Source organism: Hyaena hyaena, unplaced genomic scaffold, assembly GCF_003009895.1.
Source record: "Hyaena hyaena isolate Hyena2069 unplaced genomic scaffold, ASM300989v1 scaffold_587, whole genome shotgun sequence".
NCBI lineage: Eukaryota > Metazoa > Chordata > Mammalia > Carnivora > Hyaenidae > Hyaena > Hyaena hyaena.
Window position 1 is genome coordinate 266,724 of NW_024081219.1, and position 18,483 is coordinate 285,206.

Sequence of the window (18,483 nt, forward strand, 5' to 3'; positions counted from 1 at the left end):
AGGAGGTGAGCAGGGTACCCTTCTCCACTGTTTTTTTTTTTTTTTTTTTTTGTTTGTTTGTTTTGTTTTGTTTTTTTGCCTGGAGGATGGCTCCTTTTAGATTCAGTGGGAGAATGGAGGTATTCTGGGGGAGCGGGGAGAAAGCCAATGAGGGCCCACAGAGGCAGGATGCGTCAGACTGAAAGGCAGAGGGGGAAGCTCCCAGCGTGGGGGTGAGGTCCTGAGGCTGGGATTCCTACCTGTTCACCTGGAAGTTTCCAGCAGTCAAGACTCCTTTACAAGCAGTGACCTTCCAAGAGATGGCTGAAGTGGGGTCCACGGCAACTGCTTTAGTGAGCCGGGGGGACCTATATCCTTATTTTTCTGTTTGTGATGGCATGGAAAGTCCTTTTGAAGCTGCGGCCTCCACCAGGCAGGCTGCCTCCCTGGAGAGAGGGTGTGGTCAGGGTTTGCTAATGTGGGTGGGGGTGCATGGTTATTTTTCTTCATGGAAGGAAAAAGCACCTAGACCAAAGGGAAAACTCAGAAAAATCGAATGAGGAATTGTTCTCACTAATGGCAAATATAGTTTATGGAGTTTTTATTTAGAAGCTATTTTCTCCTGTGTCTGAGTGCTCCCGGTCACCACTGCGGAGTCACGCTGTGCCTGCTTTCATGTTAAAAGGCGCACCGTAAATGTCACAACAGATGACACTGCTGGGTGGGGTGGGGCGTGGGGGCTCTCGTGAGTCCTCCCTGACTGGTTGATTTACCTGGGATGAAATTACAGCATTAATGGAAAGGTAAAGCACATCAGCAGTTGCTTTCTTAGTGGAAAAGTCCACTGACAAGTATCTTCCTGAGGCGGTAAATATGCTGGCTGGCAGATCAGAGGTCAGACTGAGGTGACAGTACTGCTTAGTGAGAATCGTGGTCACCAAGAGTCACCCTCTGCGTATTTGGCTGCATCCTTCTCGCCAGTGCCTGGAGAAGCTCATGAAGCAGCCAAATAACTTGATGATGTTTCCGTCCACGTAGGCACATAGTTGGGGTTTTTAAACAGTGTGGGACTTAAGCAGAGAGAGAGGCTGCCTAGATGCCAACATGGATGCACAAATGGACACAAATTCTCTCTAGTTCAGCCATGTTTTTATTTTTAAAATATTTTTTATTTATTTCTAGGAGAGAGAGAGAGAGACAGCGTGAACAGGGGAGGGTCAGAGAGAGAGGGAGACACAGACTCCGAAATAAGCTCCAGGCTCTGAGCTGGCAGTCAGCACAGAGCCCGACGCAGGGCTTGAACCCATGGACTGCGAGATCATGACCTAAGCGAAAGTCGGACGCTTAACCGACTTAATTCAGCCATGTTTTTGTAAACTTGAAAAAAAATCAATTCAACTGTGTCTTGCTTAATAAGGACAGGAACTTTTTTTTTTTTTTTGGTTATGGATGGTAATTAATTGATCAATTATTTTTATTAAAAAGTTTTTAATGTTTATTTTTGAGAGAGAAAGAGACAGAGTGTGCTAGTGCGGGGAGGGGCAGAGAGAGAGAGAGAGACGCAGAATCCGAAACAGGCTCTTGGCTCCGAGCTGTCAGCCCAGAGCCCGACGCGGGGCTCGAACCCACAGACCATGAGATCATGACCTGACCTGAAGACAGGCGCTTAACCGATGGAGCCACCCGGGAGCCCCAGATAGTAATTAATTTAAAACGTCATTAGTATATTAAAATCAAACACAGACACGTTATACAGTAGAATGCAATATTCACATGACCTTTTAAGAAATAGGAGACTTCATACAGAAATTTTGTGTTTGTAATAGATTCTGTAGGGCTGGGGTGCTGAACCACCCCGATCCCACCCCTGCTGTGGGTGTGAGGGGCTCATCTTTGAAAAAATGTTCAGGCTCTAGAGGTGAGATTTTGCAACTCTAGGGGTAAGAGATATTCTTGTGTAGACCAAGCTAGAATTTAAAGACAGCATGGGGTCTACAAGGTCTAATTAATGGACAATTAAATGAAAGTGTTTTATTTGCCCTACTAGGCTGCAAGGAGATAATCGTATGGCCACAGGAAAGGACTTGGTAGAAATGATGACCACTCCCCTGGCCTTCCTGCGGAGATGGGCTCCATCAACAGGCAGCTGACTCAAAATTCACTGTGAAGGACTTTCCAGTGTCTGAGCTACACAGGCAAAGTCAATTTTGTGCATTTTTATCATGGTTTGGATATAAAATGCAGCCCAAATGAAGTGAACGCCTCTCTTGTGGATAATTGCTTCCAAAAGAATGAGTTCCAAACAACTCCCTTGGTGCTTACATGGGGAAAAAATAATAATAAAAAGATTTAAAATTAAGGACAAAAAGAATAAAAGGGTAGATAAAATCTGAAATGCATCGGAGGGAAGATAAAGTGACTTTTTGGCAGCGACTTTAATAGAAGCTTTGCTTCAAAAGTCATCTGACTGTGGTGTTAATCTGCGCCTTCTTTACTAAGCCTCACGAATGCCTGCTTCTCTGTTATTATCTCAGTTAAAAAGGAGATATATCGCAAAGCAGAATCGGCTGAAACTAGTTATTCCGCATTTCCCATTTCCGTCAATGGGTAATGAGGGATCACGCTGCTTAACCCATCTTGGAGAAGATTATGAAATGGCCTTTCATTTTCTGAACCTGGCTCCAGGTCACCCCTGCATGACAGGGGCTCAGCCTCGAACAGGGGCGAGGCTGTGGAGAGGCTGGACGGTGGGAGAAGAGACGTGTGGGTACACCACACTGAAGGAGCAGCTGCCGTTGCCTGTGTTTCGAGGGGACCCCTAGACCCTTGTCTCCTCGCTGTCTTTCCTCCTCCCCACCAGGATGAGTCAGGAATAGCCCCAGGGGAACTGAGGACAGGGTCAGGTGCAGAGCAGGAGCGGCATGGGCTTACTTGCCTCATCTACAAAATGGGAGCAACGAATTTAGTTTTTAGACTTTGCAGATAAAATGGCAAAGTTCATGGGGACATTCTCTGTTTATGCTGCAGGCAGGTCAGGGCATCTATCATTTTGGCGACTCTTCACGTATGTGAGTGCAGCAGCTTCCTGTCAAGTAGAGGCCAGTATCCCTGGGAAAAAGAAAGATGAGTAAGTGAGTTGTTTCCTAGAACAAGGGACATTATGTAGAGTTGGTTACCACAGACACGCCAAGGGAAAGAAATGGTTCTGTGGCTGTATGTTTGCTTGGGCTGCATATAGCAGCGACCAAGCGGCTTAAACAACAGAAAATCTATTCTCTGAGATTCTGGAGCCTGGAAGTCTGGGATGGGGATGTCAGGAGGGCCACGCTCACTCTGAAGGCTCTAGGCTCTAGGGAAGCGTGTGTTCCCAGCCCCTCTCCTAATTTCTGGTGGTTTCTTGGCTCAGAGCAACTTAACTCTACTCTATGCATAGGGTGCTCCCTGTGCGCATGCCTGTGTGCAAATTATCTCTTCCTAAGGATACCGGTCACCTTGGATCAGGGGCCCTCTCTCCTCCAGTAGAACTTATCTTACCTAATCACATTTGCAATGACCCTAGTTCCAAATAAAGTCACTCTATGCGGTGCTGGGGTTAGGAAGTCAACATATGAATTTTGGGAGACACAGCAACCCACAGCAATGGCCAGTGTAAAACTGGGAGTGCTCTGTGGGCGCTGGCCCTTTCTAGGGATGCACAGCTTGCTTTAACAGTCCTAAATGCCGTGCGAGAAGAAAGAACCCTGTTCTGTTTCCTTTTTTCCTCTTGTACATTTTAAACATCTTCGACTTTGTGCTAATTTTTGCATTGGGGTAAAATGCAGAGTTTGGTAAGTTTCTACAGATGCAGAAATCTGTGTAACCCATATTTCATGAAGTTAGAGAAAATACCTTCATCTCAGGGAGCTCTTCTTGCTGCTGGCCAGTCATCCCTCCACTGACAATAAAATGTCTTCCACCATAGATTAACTTGGATCATTCTAGAACTTCCTGTAATGGAATGATATTGACACTCCATTGTGACTCATTATGAGGTCTTTGAGGCTCACCATGTAGTGGTATTTACTCACACTTTGTTCCTTTTTATTAAGGGATAGAATTTCATTGTATGGATTTAGCACAGTTCATTCGTGTACCTAATGAGGGACACTTGGGCTGTTTCCAGATTTGGCTATTACAAGTAAAGCCACTGTGAATATTCATGAGCTTCCGATTTCATTTCTACATCTGGGAGTGGAATTGCTGTGTCAAGGGGTGAGTGTAACTTTCACTTTATATGAAACTAGCAAACAGTTGTCTAAAGTACATTCTGCCCCAGCAATGAATAAAGTTCTGGTTATTCAACATCTTCGCCAGCATTTGGTATTGTCAGTGTTTTTAGTTTTCACCACTCTCATGGGCATATGGCTGTGTCCCATACATGGTATTAATTTTAATTTATCTGATAAGTAGTAAAAGCTACAGCAATCAAAACAGCGTGGTGTCAATATGAAGACAGACACATGTGACGATGATCAGAATACGACTTAGAAATAGATTCACAGTGATAAGTTCAGCTGATTTGTAGCAGACACACCAAAGCAATTTAACAGAAAACTCTTTTCAAAACATGGTGCTGAAATTGTTAAATACCCACATGGAAAATCATGTATCTTGGTGGATTACCGTTCTAAACATAAAAGGTAGAACTATAAAGAAAATATAGAGGATTATTATTGCCACCTTAGGGACAGGAAAATATTTTCTTTTCTTTTTTTTTAATATAGTTTATGCCAAATTGGTTTCCAAACAACTCCCAGCGCTCATCCCAACAAGTAGGAAAATATTTTCTAAGAGGACACTGAAAGTATTAAGTATTTTAGAAATTGATAAGTTGGTCTTCGTCAAAATGAAATACGGCTGCTTATGAAGAAAATCGACAGGCTTATGAAGAAAATGAAAGCAAAAACATTTGCAATACATATAATCTCTGCAAAGGGATGGTTGCCAGCATATATAAATATCCCCCATGAGTCAATAATAAAAAGATAACTCAACAAAAAGGTGCAAAATGTTTGAACGGATTCTTCACAAAAGAAGAGTACTGAGTGGGCAACAAGCACTTGAAAATCTGCTTAGCAGGGACATGTGTGGCGTGACTCTGGTTTTTAAAACCAGGGTCCTTCTGGCTCATTTGACCATCGTAGAACTGGCGACCCACGGTGGGGAAGGCTCACACCTGATCTCGATCCCTGGGTTTAAATATCAGCTCCATCCCTGAGCTTCAGGAGCAGCTTACCCTCTCTGCCTTGTAGAGAGGCCTCCCCATGTAGAAAGTAAGGATCATGCTGGTTGGCAGGATATTGGGTTAATATCATCATGTGCTTAGAACAGTGCTTGGCATGTGGTGAGTGCTACATACATGTTATCTACTGTTGCCAAGTCTCCTCTCTGAAGGTCTGACCTTCACTTGCACCCCAAAGAAACAGGGTTCCACGGAACCTACTTTGGAACACACAGTCCTGGCCAGAGGCAGTCTGGAAGGAACAGACATGGTGGGGACCAAGAAGGTACATAGCTTCGTCTCCTGCAGCCTCCTCCACCCCTGGAAACTACTCTCAGGGGACAGAGAAGGTGCTCTGACGAATGGGGGCCCCTCTGTCTTGTTTGGTGCAGTAGCCCCTGGCCTGGGAAGGTGAGGCACATTCTATGTGAATGAATGCATCCCTGACATCCAAACCCTGTGACGCCATCAGGCTCCAGGGACAGGGGCCGGGAACCGTCCATTCGGACTGGTGGCTCTCAGGGGGGTGGGCCAGCCCTGCTCAGGGTTCTCTGACGCTGTCCTATTCCACCACCTCTGAAGTTGAACACCCTGGCGATGTAGGACTGAAATGGCCAAGTAGCCACTGTCCCACTGGCAGTGAGGATTGGGGTTTAGCAGTTTTCTCTGTAAATGGCCTCCGTGTGGAGAGGATTATACGCTCTGGAAATCTGGAGACTGGACCACTGGCTGTTCCCAGCACAGAGGGAGCCAAGGTCAACACGCAAGGCTCCAGAGGCCCAGTTAGTGGGACCTCGAGGGTCAACCAAGATTGAGCTTGCAGAACGCAGCTCATTGAGGCCATTCTCCCACATCTCTCCCTCCCTTCCTCTCCCTTCCTTCCTTCCTTCTCCCTCCCCTCCTCCCTCCCTCCTTTCCCCTTTCCCTCCTTTCCTTCCTCTCTCTCCCTCCCTTCCTTTCTCCTCCCCTCCCTCCCTCCCTCCCTCCCATCCTTCTAATATCTCTCTTTTCTTGACGGCTTACATACAGCTCATCACCAGATCCACCAGGGGCCCTCCCTCCCTCTCCCTTGTAAGCAGTTCTCTCCAGTTCCCAGCCACGCCCCAGCAGAACGGTCTAGGTGGTGACCCCTGCCCGCCCAGCCCCCCCACCCCCACCCCCGCAGACATCCTGCTGACTGCTTCTGGGCTAGTCCTGCAGAAAGTAAACTTCCCAGGTCACTCTTGCACTGACTTCTGGGATGTTTCACGATGATGAAGTGGTCCCGACCCTGGGCTGTGGACTGGCCGCATCAGAACCGATGGGGCATTTCTTGGAGCTACAGATACCTCTGCCCCATTCCAGGTACAGGGAGGAGGAATCTCGGGGTGTGAGGGTGGGGGGTTGGGATTCATACAACTTCCCAGGAGGATTAGATGTGAGGAGGACACATTCAGGAAACTGGCCTTGAGGTTAATATTTTTATTTCTTTTCCTGGAGTTCCCCTCTTACCTTCCGCCTCCCACCCACTTTCCTACTGCGGGGGTGCTGAAACCCATACCTTCCTTGGAGCAAAGCCTGTACTTTCTTAACACTATGTCATTGCTCTATGGTAATAGCACACCTAGTCCCTTTGCCTGAAATTTCCTCCGCCCCCTGTAATTTGCGAATTCCTGCTCCTTCGCCAGCATCCCTGTATTAATTTTCTCTTGCTCCACAAGAAACAACTAGAGATACAGTGTCCTCGCACAACGCACTGCATATTGACTATCGCACGGCTCTCTGTGAGTCGGAAGACAGCATGACTGAGCTGAGAGTCTTTTCAGGGTTCAGTCGAGGCGTGCATTGGGCGGGGGCCTCACCGGCGATGGCATCTTCGTCTCCGCTGGTGCATTACTGGCAAGATTTAGTTGCTTGGTGTTGATGAACTGAGAGCTTCAGTTTTTTGCTATCAGCTGGAGGCTCTCTTCAGTTTCTAGAGGCTGCCTGCAGCCCTTTTGCATGGAGTTCCCCGATGTGGCTGTTCGCTCCCTCCACCGGCAAGCGAGGGAGAAGGACCCCAGCAAGACGCACGATGTAGTCTTCTGTAACAGTCATGAAATCACATGCACGCAATATTCCCATCAGCACGACCGTATTCTCTGCTCTAGAAGCAAGCCGCAGTGTCAGCAACACTCCTAGTGTGAACGGTAAGAGGTGTGCATCACACAGGGCCACTTGAAGGGTCGGTCAGCCACAGTCCTATCCATAAATGGCACCTCCTCTTCGAAACCATCCAGGATGAGCCTGGGGGAGAATGAGTCCTCCGCCCCCCATGCTTCAGCACCTCATGACAATATGTTGTTCACTAGTGTGAAGTTGCCACTCTCAGTTCATGTCTGAGAAAGATATGTGGTAGTGCTTCAGAGAGCTTTCCCTGTGTGGATTCTTTTTTAAAAATTTGTTTTCAATGTTTATTTATTTTTGAGAGAGAAGGAGACAGAATCTAAAGCAGCTCCAGGCTCTGAGCTGTCAGCACAGAGCCCAATGCGGGGCTCAAACCCACGAACAGTGAGATCACGACCTGAGCTGAAGTCAAAGGCTTCACCGACTGAGCCACCCAGGAGCCTCCTTTTTTTCTTTTTAATTTTTCCATTCTCACATCTCAAATTCGGCTTTGTGATTTTAAACAAGGGCTCCTCCTGCAATCAGCATTAATGGTCATCTTGTGCTATAAATAGTTCATCATCAAGGAGGAGTATTTGTCAACAGGAGCTTTTAACAGTCACATCTTTGTGCTGCGCCTCTGCAGGCTGTGGGTCCTGGTGAGCCTTGATGCATGAGTCACCTGAGAGGTGGATTCCTCCAGAGGTGGGATGTCTCGGACAATGGATGAGCAATAAAACCATGGGCTGTGAGGCTTCAGAGCACGAAAGAGAAGGTCAAGGTCAAAGCACCTTGCCTTCTCTACCCTCTTTGTCTCGCTCTGCCTCCCTCACCCTCCCTGAAGCCTGTCTCCAACTCTTCAAACATTTCTTAATAATCTGTAATTTCGTGAAAGGGATAAAGGATAAGAGGAACCCAGAAGGTAACTGGATTTACATATGAATGTCGAGTTTTCATTTTAATTTTGACAAAGTGTAAAGGTTGCTAATAAAAGCATCATTACTGCCTCCCCCGTCTCTTTGATGGACTGTGGAACAGATTGCTGAGATATGGAGACAGATCCAGGGGTCACCAGGTTTACCAGGAGCTATCGTTCATCCTTTAACAAAAAACAAAACATCATGACAAAAATTTTTTTAAAAAAAGGATTAAAAAAAGAAATGACATTATTTTCAAGGAAGTTATGGCCATTGTGAGTACTTCACAGAGGGACTGAATCCGCTGCCGGCTTCAGGGAGGGGTCTGCGTTCACGGAGACTCACGTATGGTATTGTGGCTGGGTGTTTAGGGGCCCCCAAGGCTCTGTGGCTCCTTTAATGAAGAGGCCTTGGATCGGCCCTGGGGGTGGGCAGCACAGGGGCGCTGAGTTATCTTGAGGTATAGGCTTCAGTCTGGGCTTCTCCCAAAGCCAAAATTGACTGAGGAGATAGAATCAACACAGTGTGGGAGGCGAACATTCCGGGTCCAGGAAAACTTCCAGGTTGGGCTGGTCCAAGACCACCTCTTTCCGGTGTGAAACAGAGGCAGGTCTGAGACCGGAAGAATGAGTGAAGCCACGGAGCTGACCTTGGGTCCTACACTTGGATTTGGAAGTCGCGTGGTGACGTGTAAGGAGCCTGGGCCAGCCTTCCGTCTGCCACCAGCTTGCCAGGCGACCTTAGACAAGTCACGTTTCCTTTCTGGGTCCTGGTTTCTAAACTGGGTGAGGCCAGTGGCTTTCCCATGTGCTGTCTGGAGCCCCAGACGCTCTGCAGAGGGATGCAGGTGTCCCTGTGAGTGCTCACCCTCATGCAGTCAGACCAGCTATGCTCTCCATGATTCTGCGTAAGACTTTCTTTGGAGAAAGGTTTTTTTTTGGATTCGAAGAAACTGACTAGCCGTGAGTGATTGGATAATCTCTGAAGACCCTTCCCGTGCTCTGATCCTCAGCTCTTATTTAATAATTGGACCCTCTGTATCAGTAGGTGAAGCCTCATGTGCCATATTTGAGTGGTGTGTGTGTATGAGTGGTATGTGTGTATGAGTGTGTGTGTGTGTGTGTGTGTGGTTTTTACAATTACAAGTATTTTTTCTGCTTGCTCTTATTAACATTTCATAGCAGTTCTGTCTTCGTTTTTATCTGATCCTCTGGGGCGACGGTTCTAACATGTTGGGGTTGTAGATTGGGTTCACCAATTTCAATTTTAAGACATATTAGCTTCTTTTCATTTTGCTTTGTTTCAGCTGTGCTTGGCCTAGATCTTTGGCTCTGTCGATGGGGATTCCTAGGGACGGAATGTCCAGTTGCCAACAGCTTTTGCGGTTTTAATGATTGGAGGTTGACTTTTAAAAACGTCTTCCAGGGCGCCAGGGTGGCTCAGTCAACTGGGCATCCGACTTCAGCTCAGGTCATGATCTCGCGGTCTGTGGGCTCAAGCCCTGCATTGGGCTCTGTGCTGACAGCTCAGAGCCTGGAGCCTGCTTCAGATTCTGTGTCTCCCTCTCTCTCAGCTCCTCCCCAACTCTCACTCTCTTTCTGTCTCTAAAAAATAAACAAATAAATGTAAAAAAAAAATTTAAAAACCCATCTTCCTTCTGATCACCCCTAAAATACAGATAGGTCTGTTAGAAATCACACAGTCTAATTTAATCTCTTTTTATGGGGAAACTGAGGCACCATGTGGTGAGGTGATGAGCTGTCCAAACCTCCCACTTAAACACTGTTCTGTTTCTCCTGAGCCCTTGGTCTCTCCTTTTATTGATCTGTGACTACTTCTTACTCCCTGTGGCAGCTTAATATACCTCTGACAATTCCTTATATAAAGTAAATAATCTCTCCATGTTAAGAAGGGTCACCCTTTAATTGTGTATTGAAGCTTACATGCTAATTATACCGTGAGGCAGCCTGTAGGAGAGCAGGTAGCTTACAACCCCTTCCATTTACATCCATCATTTCTTTTATTGACAAGAGCCCAGGCTAGCAATCAAGAAGCCTGCGTTTTAGAAAGGGATATATCTATACCTGCTTGATGCAAACAATAGCTTCTTTTGATTAATGCTTTTTTCTTGATTATAAAAGTAAATAGATATTCATTATGGAAAGATTGAAAAATACGACAAAGATCAAGAAGCTTACAATCATCCCCCACTGATTGAAAAAGCATGATTTCTGTAGATCATTGTAGTCACTTGGCTGTATATACATGCTCTACTGACGTTAGTGAATATCGGTTTTAATAGGCTTACCATTCTGTCTCTAACGTTTTGTTCCCAACTTTCCCAACTAAGTACCAGCTGTAATGGCCACCTGTCCAAGGATGCAGTGACTCACTGAGAGGCAGAACGACCCCCACCAGCCGTGTGTGCAAGCAGAGGCCACACAACTCCTATATAGGGACATCAAGAGGATTCATGTGGCTGAGGGATGGTTGGGGCAGGTGTCTGGGTATGCGCTGCTGGCCGCACCATCTCCCAGGGCTCACGCAGCTTTGCCACTGTCCCCACCTGAAGAAACTCACACCTAGTCTGATCGGTCTTGCCTTTCAGATGGAAGACAATAACATTCATTCTCCCATTTCTCAAAGGCAATGAGAGAATCAGATGGGATTCTGTAGTTGCGACCAGAGAGCACTCAAAGTCCCTCAAAAGTAATCCATAGCCAACCAGCCTTAGGATGGGGTGTGTTGAATCCAGTCCTCTAAACCTCTGGCATGTACTGATTTTTCTTCCTATTGAGGAGTCATGCCTGGATCCTGAGTATGTCTGAGATGGACGGAAGAGTCTCCCCAAAGAGGAGGGTTGGCATTTATCAGGTACCTGCTGTGTGCCGGGCATGTTACCTAGGGCTTTCCCACCCCTGCAACACTTCTGCCAGGAGGAATGATCACCTGCGACGGATGAACGGCTGAGGCGGACAGCTGCAGGAACTAGCTCCGAGCAGCCCCACCGGGACTTGGTGGCACTGAGATCGAAACCTGCATCTGTGCAGCTGATCTCCGAGCCGACAGGACCTGAGTTAGCAGCTTATCAGCCCCTGGCTCTCAATTCCAGACACGCTGGGCTCACACCAAGGTGATGAGCAGTGGCCTTACTGCTTACTTTTCCTCGACTTTGCTCACGGGTTGCTACTCAGATCACTAATCTCCAGGGCCCACCTTCTTACTGAGGCCTGGGTGGGGGCCGGTCTCGAGGGGTATGTTTGGGCCTGTAGTGTCTCTGCGGGGTGGGGGGGACAGGGGGAGACGGCTGTACCGTCTTTAGTCTGCATTTGGATTTGAGCCACCCCTGCCACCCCAGGGACCCTTGGGATAATAACTTGGGGGCGTCCAGATGCCTCAGGCTGGGGAGCGAGGCGCGGCTGCTCTGAGGTTCAGGCGATGAGTGTGCAGGTGAAGGTATGAGACCCGGGTTCTGGCTCCCATCCTCCCCACTGGCCACAGAGGGCGTTTCCATGCGGGGAGCAGCTCTGGGCAGCTGAGGCCTGCGTCTTGTCGCCCACGCAGAAGGGCTGGCCGGCCGGGCACCCACCCCGCAGACAGGTGCAGGCACACCTCTCCCCTCCCCACGGCTCTCGGCTGGGATGCAGGGGCTGGGTTCACGTTCCTGCTCCGTGACTCTGTCTCTGGGGCTCTGGGCGGTTTCTATCCCCGCCCCCCCCCCAGGCCAGTCGGGCTCCCCGGTCTGCAGCCGGGCAGATCTGCCATGGGGGGGCCATGGGGGTGGCACAACACGCTTTGTGAAACCCAGGCTGACCCGCGGGTGTGGCTGACAGTGTCCTTCCTGGTCCTTTTTGTTCCTGAAGAGGGAAGACACACACACACACACACACACACACACACACACACACACACACACTCCGCACATGTCACATATACACCACACGCACATCGCATGTACCACACGCACGCACACATCACACTTGGTGCACATACACCACAGATACCACATGCACACCTTATACACACCCCACACCCCACACATGTCACATACACACCACACATGCCACAGGAACAGCTCACACTCATCCCACACCCTCCACAGACCCACACCCCACATACCATATGCACACAACACACATATTACACACCACACACACCTCACACCACACACATACACACTGAGGCACACTGAACCACACCACCCCATACACCACATACACACCACACACCTCACATATGCACACATACCACATCTTACATGACATGCACCTACAAAACCATACACACACACCCCACATACACTCACCCTACACTACACACACACACACACACTATACACAGCACACACTCACCATACACACACATAAACACCGCACATACGCATTATGCACCCTACCACATGCCACACGTCTCACACACACCACATGCACCACACACGTGTGCACCATATGCACACCACACACACACACATCACATGCGTTACACACACACACCACCCCAACACATGCACATACCACAGACCTCAACACACACACGTACCCCAAACATGCACACACACCCTGATGCACACACACATACCTCGCACACGCCAACACACATATGCACGTATCACACGCCTACCTCTCACTCTTCTACCTTTGCCTCCAACTTTCGTGTTTTCAAATCTCAGCTTCTATGGAGTCTTCTACGGGAATACTCTTACCCTTCAGAGCCTGCCTACTTTGTAACGCTACTTCCTCCACGAAGCCTGCCTGGGTGGCTGGCTGCCCGTGGAGGTGTGGGCTGAAGTTTGCACTGGGCATCAGGACTTCAGGTTCCTGGTCATGCCTCTGCTCCCTCTGGGTGGTGCTGGGTGGTGCTGGGTGGTGCTGGGTGGTGCTGGGCGACCTGCTTCCTTTACACGCAGTTTCTCATCCCTCATGTTCGCTCCCACTTTCGTTCATCCGCCTCAGTGCCTTGTGGTCTGAATGAGATGTGTATCCCCAGGGACACAGGGGCAGGAAGGCAGCCCCGGTCCTTTGGGGGTGGACGGACACACATCTGGAGAGAACTCACCAGACAGTGACGCCTGTCTCCTCCATGCTGTGGCCCTAGCCCTGGGGCCGGCCTTGAACATCCCCAGATTCCTGGATGTGATCATAGCAACCCATTTGGAAACATTTGGCCACCAGGGCCGCTTGGTGTGTTGGGTCTGAAGCAATGGAAGGATTAGATCCGCACATTTACTTGGAGGGTGTGTGCCTGTGTGTGTGTTTACTCTTCTCACTGCAAGTAACAAGTTCAAGATTAATCTCCATTTCCAGGGAAATAATTAGTGTTAAGTGAACTGTGATTTCTATCTCTAGTTATTTCTCATGTGCTAATTTAAGCAGCAAGGAAAAAGTTCTGTGTTGGCTGGATCCGGGGTTGAAAAGACATATTCCGACATAGGAAGACGGGGGGAGGGGCGGAGGGAGAAGCAGACCACCCATTCAACAGGGGATTGAATTCCAGCATGCCAAGAGTCTCCAGCTGTGGGGAAAATTGTCCTTCCTGTCACAGGCCCCTCTAAGTGGGACCAGCCCACCCATGCACTTGTGTGCTGCAGCTCCGAAAAGGAAAAAGAAATAGAAAAAGAAAGAAAAAGAAAAAGCCCAGCTTTGGACATGACCTCTTGTCTCTGGAATCCGTAGCCTTCTTTGCCCACACTGTCTGGCTCTGACTCTCTCTCCTGGCTCTACAGCCCCATTTGACTCCAAACCCTGGAAATGAATCTGGTCTCCTGCATCCCAGGCTGGAAACAGGCCAGGGACCCACCCTCCTGCCTTGATCTGGGTCCTCTCTCTGGCCCATGTCTTAGCCATCCCTTCCTGATTAGGCTCGGAGCAATGGCCGTCTGGGGCACAAACCTCAGGAGCCCCGATTCCATCCCTGCTGATGACAAGCACGGTCACGTGTTGCTGATTCTCCAGGTGCTGAGGGCTTCAGATGTGTGGCGTCTTCTGATCCTTGTTCATCACTATGTGACTGACGGGGAAACTGAATCTCTGAGTCTCTGAGTGGTTGACTTGGGCCCAGCAAGGGTTGTCATTTTAGATCTGCCGTGGTTCTAAATGTCATGCCATTAACCATCATTTCTGAACGGGATACAAGTAAAGGCAGTTTCCGGTGGGGGCCCAACGGGGTGCTGAGGAGCTCATGGTGGGGGAGGTCTCTAAGCCTGAGAATCGACAGTGGGCAGTAAAGCAGGACCAATGAGTAGGCACTCGGGTATCTTCTCACCCATAAATGCACCTCCATCTCTGATCCAGAGACCAGTTCTTTCACTCCTTAAAATCTGCCCTTTCTTGTTGGTGATGTACAGTAAGAGCAGAGCCCCATTTGCTGAGTTGCCATGAGCATCACTCGGCCAGAGATACGTGACGAGCAGAGCACCATGTTCTCCTGCGAGGGCTGTCGTCACCACAACGCATTTATTCATTCATTTGTTCACTCAGAAGCCATGAGTGAGGAAGGGACCTCAACCTTAAGAAGTTGCTGTTTGTGTTGGAGACCCATGGAGATCCTGATGAAGAAATGGCCATGTGGACGCTGGTGCGGTGAGTGGAACGATGGGAGATGAGAACGAGGAGCCGTGGATGGGGCTCAGCTAACTCGGGAGGTCCAAGCAGCTGGGACTGGGGGGCGGATTTTGCTCTGTTGAAGAAGAGATGATGGCATTTCTGGAAGAAGGAACCACCTGAATGAGTGTGTGGATGAGGGAGGCAACATGGCGCCTTTCAGCTACGGTGGGTGGAAGTTGGAGCCCCTCCCCCCTCACCGGAGCTCTCATGCGCCGTTTGCTATTTCTCCTGTAAAGGCTCTGGATGGTTGATTCTGCGTGAGCATGAAGAGTCCCACTCTTTCATTTGCATTCTCCTGGTTCCTACCTCTGTGGGGAGGGCACCGCTGCTGCCCCTGCCCACTGCCACCTCTCTCACGGAAGAGAAGTTGCCCTCTGTCTGTTCCATGCTTTACTACCTGGCAGACATGTGCCGTGTTAACAGACATTGCCCCCTTTTTAAAAAAAAAAAAAAAAACAATATTTTTCTAGTGGTAAATTAAACATAGCGTAAAACTTACCATAGTAACCATTTCTACGTGCACAATTGGATGGCACGAAGCACGTTCACTTTGTTGTGAGAACATCAGTACCATCCATCCCCAGAACCGTTTCCTTCATCATCAACAGAGGCAATACACTCATTAAAAAATAACTCCACGACTCCCCTCTCCCCTCCACCAGCCCCTGGTGGCTGCCATTCTCCTTTCGGTCTCTGTGAATTTATCTACTCTAGATACGCATAGACGTGGGCTCGCATACTATTTATTTTTACGTGTGCCTTATTTCACTCAGCGTAACATTTTCAATCGTGTTGTAGTGTGACAGAATCTCCTTCCCTTTTTAAGGCCGAATAGTTTTCCAGAGTTTTGTTAGTCACATCATCTGTCCACGGATATTTGGATTCTTTCTGCCTTTGGGTGACCATGAACGGTGCTCTTAGGAACACGGATGTGCAAGTCCCTGCTTGGGTCCCTGATGTCAGCTCTTTTGAGTATGTGCCTAGCAGCAGACCTGGCTATGTTTAACTTCCTAGGAGACCGCCACCTGTGTCCACGGTAGCCATGCCCCCCCAGCCCCCGGATTATAGCCTCTCAGTACCTGTCTTGAGCGGTCGGTCAGGCCGCGCATGGCGGTGTGGATGCAGGCACCTCCAGTGTGGACGAGTCAGGGTTGTCTTTGAACCGTTCAGGTGTGTTAAGTTCATGATGACTGTATGAATCAGGGGCCGCCACGAGGAGACTGGGTGGTGCTCAGAGAGGTTAAGTGACTTGCCCGACATTACCAAGCAAGCACATGGCAGCTCCAGGCTTTCAGTTCAGATTTTCTGGACTCCCGAGTCCTCTGCTTCCTGTTGCCCATTAGGCTCCGTGGCCGTGGCTGCACCATCAGCTCCCGCACCGGCCCCTCTGTCTCAGGATGGGACCGTAAGGCTGCAGCGTGAGCCGCAGCCATACCTACACCCCCTCTGTGGCCTCGGTGCCGTCCAGGGTCCTTCGTGGAGCAGGTCAGCAGTGGGTCCTCCCCGGAGAGCTGCATGCGGGAGGGGTCATGGGGGCACATGGACTGACAGCAGCCCAGGACACGAAGGCACAGCCTCCCTGGTTCAGGGAAGCTTCGAGCACAGAGAATGAGGGTGAGTGTGGGATCTGGTACAGACGAGACCCCGTCCAGGGACGCTGAGTTCTGACACTGTGTCTGTCTCTGGCGGTGTGGACTCCAGCAGGATGCTTCCCTCCGGGCCTCAGGTGTTCCATCTACAGAATGGGACGTTTTGCAGTCTGGGGGCTCAGAGCCCTTTGTCCCAGTAGACGGCGTCACAAGCACAAGAGGCCGGTGAGCCCTGGACGCCGAGTCCCGGCCCCGGAGAGGCCGCGGTGCAGAGCCAGGGCATCTGGAGGTTGGTTTGCACACGGCCTGCGTGGCTCCAGGTCCTTTGACTCCGCTGGGGGACACTGTCTGCTCCCTCAGGTTCCCTCGCTCCGACTCCCCGCCTTCAAGGGCAGCCCTCTCACACAGGGTCTACCCTGGACATCCGGGGAACAGGCGGTTCTGCGCCCGCCTCCCACTGGCTCTGACACCCCTGGCGGAGCCCTCTAACACTGCCTGGCCAGTGTAGACCGCGAGGGTATGTTTTTCTGATTCTGTTATTTGTGTCCCTGAAAAGGAAGAGAGCCGATTGTGGAGGGAGGGTGTGGTGGTGGGAGGGTCAGATGTCACCATTTATGGCCAAATGCTTTCGGATCTGCAAAACCCAAAGGAAACTCATCCAAGGGTTTGGCTTTTCATTTTTTTGAGACAGTGTGTGTGTGAGTGTGGTATGTGTGCATGTGTGACTGAGTGTGATGTGTGTGTGAGTGTAGCCTGTGTGAGTGTGGTGTGTATGAGTGTGGTGTGTGTGGTATGTGTGCATGTGTGACTGAGTGTGATGTGTGTGTGAGTGTAGCCTGTGTGAGTATGGTGTGGTGTGTGTGTGTGCATGTGTGACTGGGCATAGTGTTTGTGGGGTGTGTGTGCATGTGTGAGTGTATGTGTGTGAGTGTGGTGTATGTGTGCATGTGTGACTGAGTGTGATATATGTGTGTGAGTGTAGCCTGTGTGAGTGTGGTGTGGTGTGTGTGTGACTGAGTGTGGGGTGTGTGTGTGTGAGTGTAGCCTGTGTGAGTGTGGTGTGTTGTGTGTGTGTGCATGTGTGACTGGGCATAGTGTTTGTGGGGTGTGTGTGCATGTGTGAGTGTATGTGTGTGAGTGTGGTGTATGTGTGCATGTGTGACTGAGTGTGATATATGTGTGTGAGTGTAGCCTGTGTGAGTGTGGTGTGGTGTGTGTGTGACTGAGTGTGGGGTGTGTGTGTGTGAGTGTAGCCTGTGTGAGTGTGGTGTGTATGAGTGTGGTGTGTGTGGTATGTGTGCATGTGTGACTGAGTGTGATGTGTGTGTGAGTGTAGACTGTGTGAGTATGGTGTGGTGTGTGTGTGTGTGCATGTGTGACTGGGCATAGTGTTTGTGGAGTGTGTGTGCGTGTGTGAGTGTATGTGTGACTGAGTGTGATATGTGTGGGGGTATATGTGTGAGTGTAGCCTGTGTGAGTGTGGTGTGTATGAGTGTGGTGTGTGTGGTATGTGTGCATGTGTGACTGAGTGTGATGTGTGTGTGAGTGTAGACTGTGTGAGTATGGTGTGGTGTGTGTGTGTGTGCATGTGTGACTGGGCATAGTGTTTGTGGAGTGTGTGTGTGTGTGTGAGAGTATGTGTGACCGAGTGTGATGTGTGTGTGGGTGTGCATGACAGTGTGGTGTGCTGTGTGTGTACGTGTGACTGAGTGTGGTGTTTGTGGGGTGTGTGTGCATGTGTGAGTGTATGTGTGTGAGTGTGGTGTATGTGGTATGTGTGCATGTGTGACTGAGTGTGATATATGTGTGTGAGTGTAGCCTGTGTGAGTGTGGTGTGGTGTGTGTGTGACTGAGTGTGGGGTGTGTGTGTGTGTGTGTAGCCTGTGTGAGTGTGGTGTGTATGAGTGTGGTGTGTGTGGTATGTGTGCATGTGTGACTGAGTGTGATGTATGTGTGAGTGTAGACTGTGTGAGTATGGTGTGGTGTGGTGTGTGTGTGCATGTGTGACTGGG

General features: G+C 49.5%; 1 long non-coding RNA gene across 1 annotated transcript; it reads right to left on the reverse strand.

Moving 5' to 3' along the window:
• Positions 1-2,975: 2,975 nt before the first annotated feature.
• LOC120248372 lies at positions 2,976-3,941 on the reverse strand. Its single transcript, XR_005532564.1, has 2 exons — positions 3,868-3,941; positions 2,976-3,087 (listed from the first exon to the last, which is right to left on the reverse strand). It is a non-coding gene; the product is annotated as an uncharacterized LOC120248372 (long non-coding RNA).
• Between the last annotated feature and the right edge of the window lie 14,542 nt (positions 3,942-18,483).